The following is an 8,925-nucleotide window of genomic DNA, read 5'->3' on the forward strand; positions in this document are numbered from 1 at the left end:
TAGCCCTATTCACCTCTTGAATCTACAAATCCTTTTCTACCCCCATCTTTTCTTCTTTTCTCTTAATGAACTCTAACTGGATATGTGTAAATATTCATATCTGTTTTTCTTTTTTCTATCATTTTTGAAGGCAGTTATTTTTCATGAATCTATATTGTGAGGACTAAGATGTTCAATGAGTATGTATCAATTTTGCTCTTGTAATCTTTTATTTTATTTTTTATTTAATTTAATTTTTATTTTTCACATTTTTTTCCTCACTTACTAGTTTCTCTTGACTCTCATTCTTTCTTTTCCTCTGCTAACAGCTAATCTCTATTGATCTCTCTTTCACTCTTCCTTTAATTTTTAACTTCTGTTTTCTTTCCTCCTCCCTCACAATCATCACAACCTACATCACTACTGTTCTATCCCTGATCACCATTTGAAATTCTAAACCCTTTTATAAATTTATTGTTTTTTACCATGAGCAATAACTGATCATGTCACTTCTGATTATTGTGACAATCAACATTGTGGATTCCATAGCAAGAACTATTTGTTTTAATAATATAAATTGTTTGCATCAGTTTTTATAATCTGTCTCCCCCTGAACTATAAGGTACTAGAAACCTTCAGGGACACTATAAATCCAGAGGGTAGAAACTCTACTGTCTCAAAACCAACTGTTAGATGGGTAGACACACAAACAACATGAAAAAGCAAGGGAATAAATTGCCACAAACAAATCAAAATACTTAAATAATAGAATCCATTGATACCACTATGGAAGAAATGTCAGAGAAGGAGTTTAGAATGTTGATAGTTAAATTGATCTGTGAGGTAAAGGATGATGTAAGTTAGAAAATAAAGGAAGAAAAAGATAACTTCAGTACAGAGAGATTCTGGAGGAAAAGTACAAGCAGAAACAATTGAAATGAAGGAATCAATAAACCAAATTAAAAAGGCATTGCAAAGCATCACCAACAGAGTTAACCACTTGGAAGATAGAGTTGCCACAAACAAACCAAAATATTTTAATAATAAAATTCATTGATACCAGTGGAAGAAATGTCAGAGAAGGAGTTTAGAATCTTCATAGTTGAATTAATCTTTGAAGTAAAGGATGATATAAGGGAGAAAATACAGGGAGCAAAAGATAACTTTTAAAGCCTGCCAGAGAAAAATGACAGGTTACAGTTAGGGGGAAACTAATCTGATTCTCAGCAGATTTTTCAACCCACATCATTAAAGCTAAGAAGTTTTGGAATAATATACACCACACTCTGAATAAATTAAAAACTTTTCATAATAAACAGAAGTTTAAAAAACTTACAAGTAGAAATCCTCCCAACAAAACAAGTAAGATATTTCATGAAGAAATGAAAACTAAAAGTGAAAATGAGCCAAGGGAGGAGCCACACAAGAATAAGCAATCAAAATAGAAACTAATTCAAAGTAAAACCAGATATAAATCAAAATAACAGGGAATAAAAATCATTTCTCAATAACATTGAATGTATAAGCCCTAAATTAATCAATCAAAATACATTGACTGGCAGATTGGATTAAAAACAAGACCCAACAATATGCTATCTCTAAGAGACTCAACTCATAGGCAAAGACATTCACAGACTGAAGGTAAAAGGATGGGAAAAAACTTAACATTCACATGGATCTTGTGAACAAGCAGGAGTTTCTATCCTCATATCAGATAAAATTAATCAGAGGGACAAAGAAAGCCATTTTATACTGCTTAAGGGAATTATACATCAACAAGAGAGAGCAACCTTAAATATTTATGTCCCAAATAATAGAACATGTACAAACATCAAACAAACCCTTAACAATTTCAAGAATCAAATAGATCACATGAAAATAATACTGGGTAACTTTCACATGCCTGTCTCACCACTCCATAGACCTTCCAGAAAAAAAAAAAAAAACTAAATAAAGACACTGTAAAACTAAAAGATATAATTAATAATTTAGGCTTAACAGTCATGTATAGACTATTTCATCTATTAATGTCTGAATACACATTTTTCTTAGCAGCACATGGATCCTTTTCTAAAATAGACCACATGTTATGCCACAAAGCAACTCTTAGCAAATAAAAAATAGAGATAATACCTTACATTTTATCAGATCATAATGAAATGAAATTAATGATAAAATAAAAACTAGACTCAACTATAACACCTGGAGACTAAATATTATTCTATTGAATGACCAATGGATAGCTGAAGAACTAGGGATTAAATTTAAAAATACTTGGAGGTAACTGAGAATATTAATACAACATATCAAAGTATCTGGAACACCATGAAGGCAGTGCTAAGAGGAAAAGTCATTACATTGAGCTCATTCATTAAAAGAATGTAAAGTCACCAAAGAAATAAACTAACTTTACAACTCAAAGCCCTAGAAAAAGAAGAAATCAACACCAAAAGTAGTGGAAGACAGAAAATAATTAAAATCAGAGCCAAAATGAATGAAATTGAAACAACAACAAAAAAGTGAAGAAATAAATAGTTGGTTCTTTGAATAAATAAGTAAAATTGATAAACCCTTGGCCAAGCTGATTAAGAAAAAGAGAGAACTCAAATTACTAAAATTCATGATGAAAAAGGAAATATCACAATGAATACCACTGAAATACAGACAATAATCAGAAAACTACTTTGAAAATCTACACTCTGATAAAACAGAAAACCCTGAAGACATCAACAAATTTCTAGAGACATACTCAAATTGAATCAGGAAGACATCGAAAATTTAAACAGACCAATTTCAAGCAATAAAATTGAAGATGTCATCAAAAGCCTACCAACAACAACAACAAAAAAGCCCAGAACCAGATGGTTTCTCAGCTAACTTCTACCAGACCTTCAAAGAAGAACTAACACCAATACTCCTCAAATCATTTCATGAAATAGAAAAGAAGCAAATCCTATGAAGCTAGTATCACACTACTACCAAAACCAGACAAAGATACATTAAGGGGGGAAAAAAGAGCAAACTTCAGACCAATATCACTAATGAACATAGATGCAAAAATTCTAAATAAAATATTGAATATTTATACAAAATATATTTAAATTGCATACAAAATATATTTAAAAGATGGTGCACCATAATATAGTGGAGTTAATCCCAGGGATATAAGGTTGGTTCAACATACGAAAATCAATAAATGTCACATCAATAGACTTAAAACTAGAATCACATGATTATCTGAATAGATACAGAAAAGGCATTTGACAAAATAAACACTAGAAAAACTAGGGAGAGTAGGCACATATCTCAATGTTGTAAAAGCTATATATAGTAAACCAAGGCCAACACCATTCTAAATGGAGAAAAATTTAAAGCATTCCCTCTAAAAACTGAAATAAAACAGGGGTGTCCTCTTTCATCACTCCTATTTAACATACTCCTTGAAACCCTGGCCAGAGCAATTAAACAAAAGAAAGAGACTAAAGTGATGTAAGTAGAAAAAAAGAACTCAAACTATCCCTACTTGCTGATGACATGATTCTTGCTTTCTTGGGATTAACCCCACTTGATCATGATGCACTATCTTTTAAATGTGTTTTGTATGTGACTTGACAATATTTATTAAGAATTTTTGCACGTATGTTCATAAGGGATATTGGTCTAAAGTTTTTTTATTCCCCCTTAATGTGTCTTTGTTTGGCTTTGGCATCAGAGTGATACTAGCTTCATAGAATGAATTTGGAAGGGTTCACTTATTGTCTATTTTATGAAATTTCTTTAGAAAACAAAAACAAACTCCACCAGAAAGCTTTTAGAATTCATAAACAAATTTAGCAAAGTATCAAGATATAAAATTAACACCCATAAATCAATTGTACCTCAATAATGAATTAGCTGAAAGAGAAATCAGCAAAACAATCCCATTCATGATAGTCTAAAAAACAAACAAACAAACAAAAACACCTTGGGAATGAAACTAAAAAAAGAGGTGAAAGATCTCTACAATGAAAACTACAGAACACTAAAGACAGAAATTGAAGAAGACCTCAGAAAATGTTCTTGTATAGGCAAAATTAATAGTTTCATATTAATTTTGATGTCCATACTACCAAATGTGCTATACAGATTTATGCAATTCTTATTAAAAATTCCAATGATGTTCTTCATATAAATAGAAAAAGCAATTATGAAATTTTATTTGGATAAACAAGAGGCCCAGAATAGTCATAACAATCCTCAGTGATAAAAGTATAATATCAGTGTATTGTACAATATCAGTGAGAAAAGTACGATCCTCAATGAGAAAAGTATAGTATCTTAAATTATACTACAGAGCTATAGTAACAAAATGGCATGATATTGGCACCAAAACAGACATGAAGACAAGTGGTACAGAACCGAAGACACAGAGACACACCCACATAAATACAATTATCTCATACTAGAAAAAATGTGTCATAAACATACTTGAAGAAAAGATAGCCTCTTCCACAAATGATGCTGGGAAAACTGGAAATCCATATTTAGTAGAATGAAATTGAACCCCTATGTCTCCGCCTGCATAAAACTCAACTCAGAATGGATCAAGGAGCTAGGAATTAGACAAGAGACTCTGAGCCTACTTGAAGAAAAAGTAGGCCAAGTCTCCATCATGTCAGCTTAGGAACTGGCTTCCTCAATAAGACTCCTAAAACACAAAACTAAAATTAAGAATCAATAAATGGGATGATATCAAACTAAAAATCTTCTTCACAGTAAAGAAAACAATCAAGAACATGAAGAGAGAGCCCACAGAATGGGAAAATAATCTTTGCCACCTACACCTCACACAGAGCATTCATCTCCAGGATATACAGAAGATTAATACCCAAAATACCAAATACCAAAACTTAATTCCAAAAAACAAATAACTCAATAAAAAAAATGGGTAAAGGAACTGATCAGGTACTTCACAGAAGAACAAACACAAATGATCAACAAATACATGAAAAAATGTTCAACATCTCTAGCAATTAGAGAAATGCAAATTAAAACTACACTGAGATTTAATCTCACTCTCATCAGAATGGCAATTATCAAGAATATAAGTAACAATAAATGTTGGCGAGGATGTGGGGGAAATGGTTCACTCATACATTGCTGGTGGGCCTGCAAATTGGAGCAACTACTCTGGAAAGTAGTATGGAGATTCCTCAAAAAACGAAGAATCATTTGACTCAGTACCTTACTCCTCATTTTATAGCCAATGGACTTAAAATCAGCATACTACAGGGACGCAGCTACATCAATGTTGATAACAGCTCAATTCACAATAGCCAAGCAATAGAACTTACCTAGGTGCCCTTTAACCGATGAATGGATAAAGAAAATGTGGTACATACATATAATGGGATATTACTCCACCGTAAAGAATAAAATTATGACATTTGGCAGTAAATGGATGGAACTGGAGAATACTATGCCAAATTAAATAAAGTAGTTCCAAAAAAACAAAAAGCCAAATATTTTTCTGATATGTGGATTCTAACCCACAACAAGAGAGGGTGGGGAAAGAATAGACTTTCAGTGGATTATATAAAGGGAAAGAAACGGGGATGGGAATAGGAAAGACAGTTGAATAATCAGACATTGCTTTCCTCTGCTCAATAGCGCAACTCCACATCATGTACAACCACAAGAATGGGACCCTAATTAGATTAAGTTATACTCCATATCTGTATAATATGTCAAATACACTCTACTGACATGTATATATAAAAAGAACAATTTAAAAAAAAGAATCATTGCTTCACAATTTAGAAAGAGGTTGCACTGCATTGTTTTGTTTGACCTTACCCCAAATGCTGAGAAAGACATTATCGTGATCCTTAGTGTACAGAAGATGATAATATGACTGAGAAAGTGACACATGCAGTAAATGAAAAAATTGTATTCTGGGCAGGGGGAAAGAAAGAGAAAAGAGTTAGAGCAGGAAGAACAAAAGAAAACAAAAGATTTCAAGCAAATAATGCCAATCAAGGAACCAGAGAAGCAAGAACAAACCAAACTCAAAATCAATAGAAGGGAAGAAATAACAAAGAGCAGAGCAGAAATAAATGAAATACAAATTAAGAACCCAAAACAAAAGTTCAATGAAATGAAGAATCTTTTAAAAAAATAAACAAAAATGATAAATCTATAACTATACTAACCAAAAAAACATAAACAAAGACACAAATAAATAAAATTGGAGATGAAAATGAGACATGAATCTGATAGCACAGAAACAGAGGATCATTAGGGATTGTTGAGTAACAGTATGTCAGCAAATTAAAAACCTAAAGGAAACAAATAACTTTCTGGACATACGTAACTTACCAAAATAGAACCATAAGGATTTAAAAACTCCGAATAGACTATAAGAAGTAATGAGACTCCTATAGTGCAAGAATTAATATCAAGAATCAGTAAGTGGGATGGATTGAAACTAAAAACTTCTTCTCAGCAAAAGACACAATAATGAGGTGAATAGAGAGCCTACTATTTGGGAACAAATTATTACCACACTCACGTTAGATAGAACACTAATATCTAGAATATGTAAAGAACTCAAAAATCTTAATATCAAAAAAAACACAAATAACCCAATCAATAAATAGGCCATGAAACCGAACAGACACTTCTCAAAAGATATACAATCAATCAAGAAATAAATGAAAAAATGTTAAACATCTTTTGCAATTAGAGAAATTGAAATCAAAACTACTCTTAAGATTTCATCTCACTTCAGTCAGAATGGCAGCTATTAAGAGTACAAACAATAATAAGTGTTGGTGAGGATGTGGGGGAAAAGGCACACTCATACATTGCTGGCGGGACTGCAAATTGGTACAGCCAGTATGGAAAGCAGTATGGAGAATCCTTAGAAAACCTGGAATAGAACCATTATTTGACCCAGCTATCCTACTTCTCCGTTTACACCCAAAGTACTTAAAAAACAACATACTGCAGGGACCCAGTCACATCAATATTTATAGCAGCACAATTCACTATAGCTAAACCATGGAAACAACCTAGATGCCCTTCAATAGATGAATGTATGAATAAACTGTGGTATATATACACAATGGAGTATTATTTAGAGTTAAAAGGGAATACAGGCATGGCATTTGTAGGTAAACAGATGGAGCTGGAGAATATAATGCTAAGTGAAATTTGCCAATCTCCCAAAACCAAATCCTGAATGATTTCTCTGATTTAAGGATGCTGATTCACAGTACGCTGCAGGAAGGAGAGACAGGAGGATTTAAATTAACTCTAGATAGGGCAAAGGGGAAAGGGGGAGGGAGAAGAGAGGAGGGGTAATAAGGGTAGGAAAGACAGTGGAATTCGATGGTCATCAATACCCTAAGTACATGTATGAAGACACGAATGATGTGACTCTACTTTGTGTACAACCAGAGATATGAAAGTTTTTGCTGTGTATGTGTAATATGAATTATAATGCATTCTGTTGTCATATATAACAAATTAAAATTTTTTAAAAAATAAGTAATGAAAGAGAATCAATAACAGACATTCTAAAAAAAAAAAGAAAAAAAGGAAAAAAGCCCACAACTGGATGGCTTAACTGCTAAATTTTACCAAATCTCTAAAGAACTAATGTCAATTCTTATCAAAACTTTTTAAAAATTATGAAAGGGAGGGAATCCTTCTGAACACATTCTGCAAGACCAGCTGATACTAAACCCAGACAAAGACATGAAAAAAACAAAACTACAGACCCATAATCCTGGTGAAAATAGAATGAAGACTAAAAATTACATGACCATCTTCATAGATCCAGAAAAATCTTTCAAAACTTTTTAAACATCACTTCATGATAAAAATCCTTTAAAAAACTAGGTATAAAAAGAAGATTCCTAAAGATAATAAAGGCTTTGAATGACAAACACACAGCCTATATCATATGGAATGGACCAAACCTGAAATCATATCCTTCAAGATCAGCACCAAGACAAGGATGTCTATTTACACTACTCATATTCAATATGGTTCTTGAAGTCTTAGCAAGGCAATAAGACAAGAAAAAGAAGTAAAGTATCCAAACAAGAAAGAAGGAGGATCTGGGATTGTGGTTCAGTGGTAGAGCACTGGCCTATCAAATATGAGGCCCAGGATTTGATCCTCAGTACCACATAAAAATAAATAAATAACATAAAGGTATTGTGTCCAACTACAACTAAAAAATAAACATAAAAAAGGAAGGAAGGAGGTCATTTTATCTCTAAAGACCATATGATTTTATATACAAAACAACTGAAGTCCTTTTCCAACAAACTCTTACTGCCTTTTAAAAAATTCAGTAACATCGCAGATATAAACTTGCTGAGAAAGAAATTATGAATGAAATTCTATTCACAATAGCTACCAAAAAAAAGACACCTAAGAATAAATTTAGCCAAGGAAGAGAACAGCGTCTCCAACAAAAGTTATAAAACACTGATGAAAGAAATTGAACAGGACACACACACAAACACACACAAATAGAAAGAATTCCCATTGTTTTGTGAATTGAAATATTTAGTAGTGTTTAAATGTTCATACTATCCAAAGTCATTGACAGATTAAATACAATCCCCATCAAACTATCATTGATACTCTTCACAGAACTCAAAAAAGCAACCCCAAAATTTGTATGGGCCACAAAATAGTCAAAGCTATCTCACACAAAATAATGAAGCAAAAAATAGTGTAACACCTGATTTGAAGACATACTACAGAGATTAACTAGGCAAAACAGTATATACTAATATAAGAATCTGACAACAAGACCAATGGAATAGGCCAGAGAACCCAGAAATAAACCCACACATGATTTCTGATGAAAGTGCCAAAAACATACACTGGAGAAAGGATAGCCACTTCAATAAGGGGTGTTAAGAAAATAATATATCCATGTGCAGG

The sequence above is a fragment of the Ictidomys tridecemlineatus genome, chromosome 10 (assembly GCF_052094955.1).
Source record: "Ictidomys tridecemlineatus isolate mIctTri1 chromosome 10, mIctTri1.hap1, whole genome shotgun sequence".
In the NCBI taxonomy this organism is placed as follows: Eukaryota; Metazoa; Chordata; class Mammalia; order Rodentia; family Sciuridae; genus Ictidomys; species Ictidomys tridecemlineatus.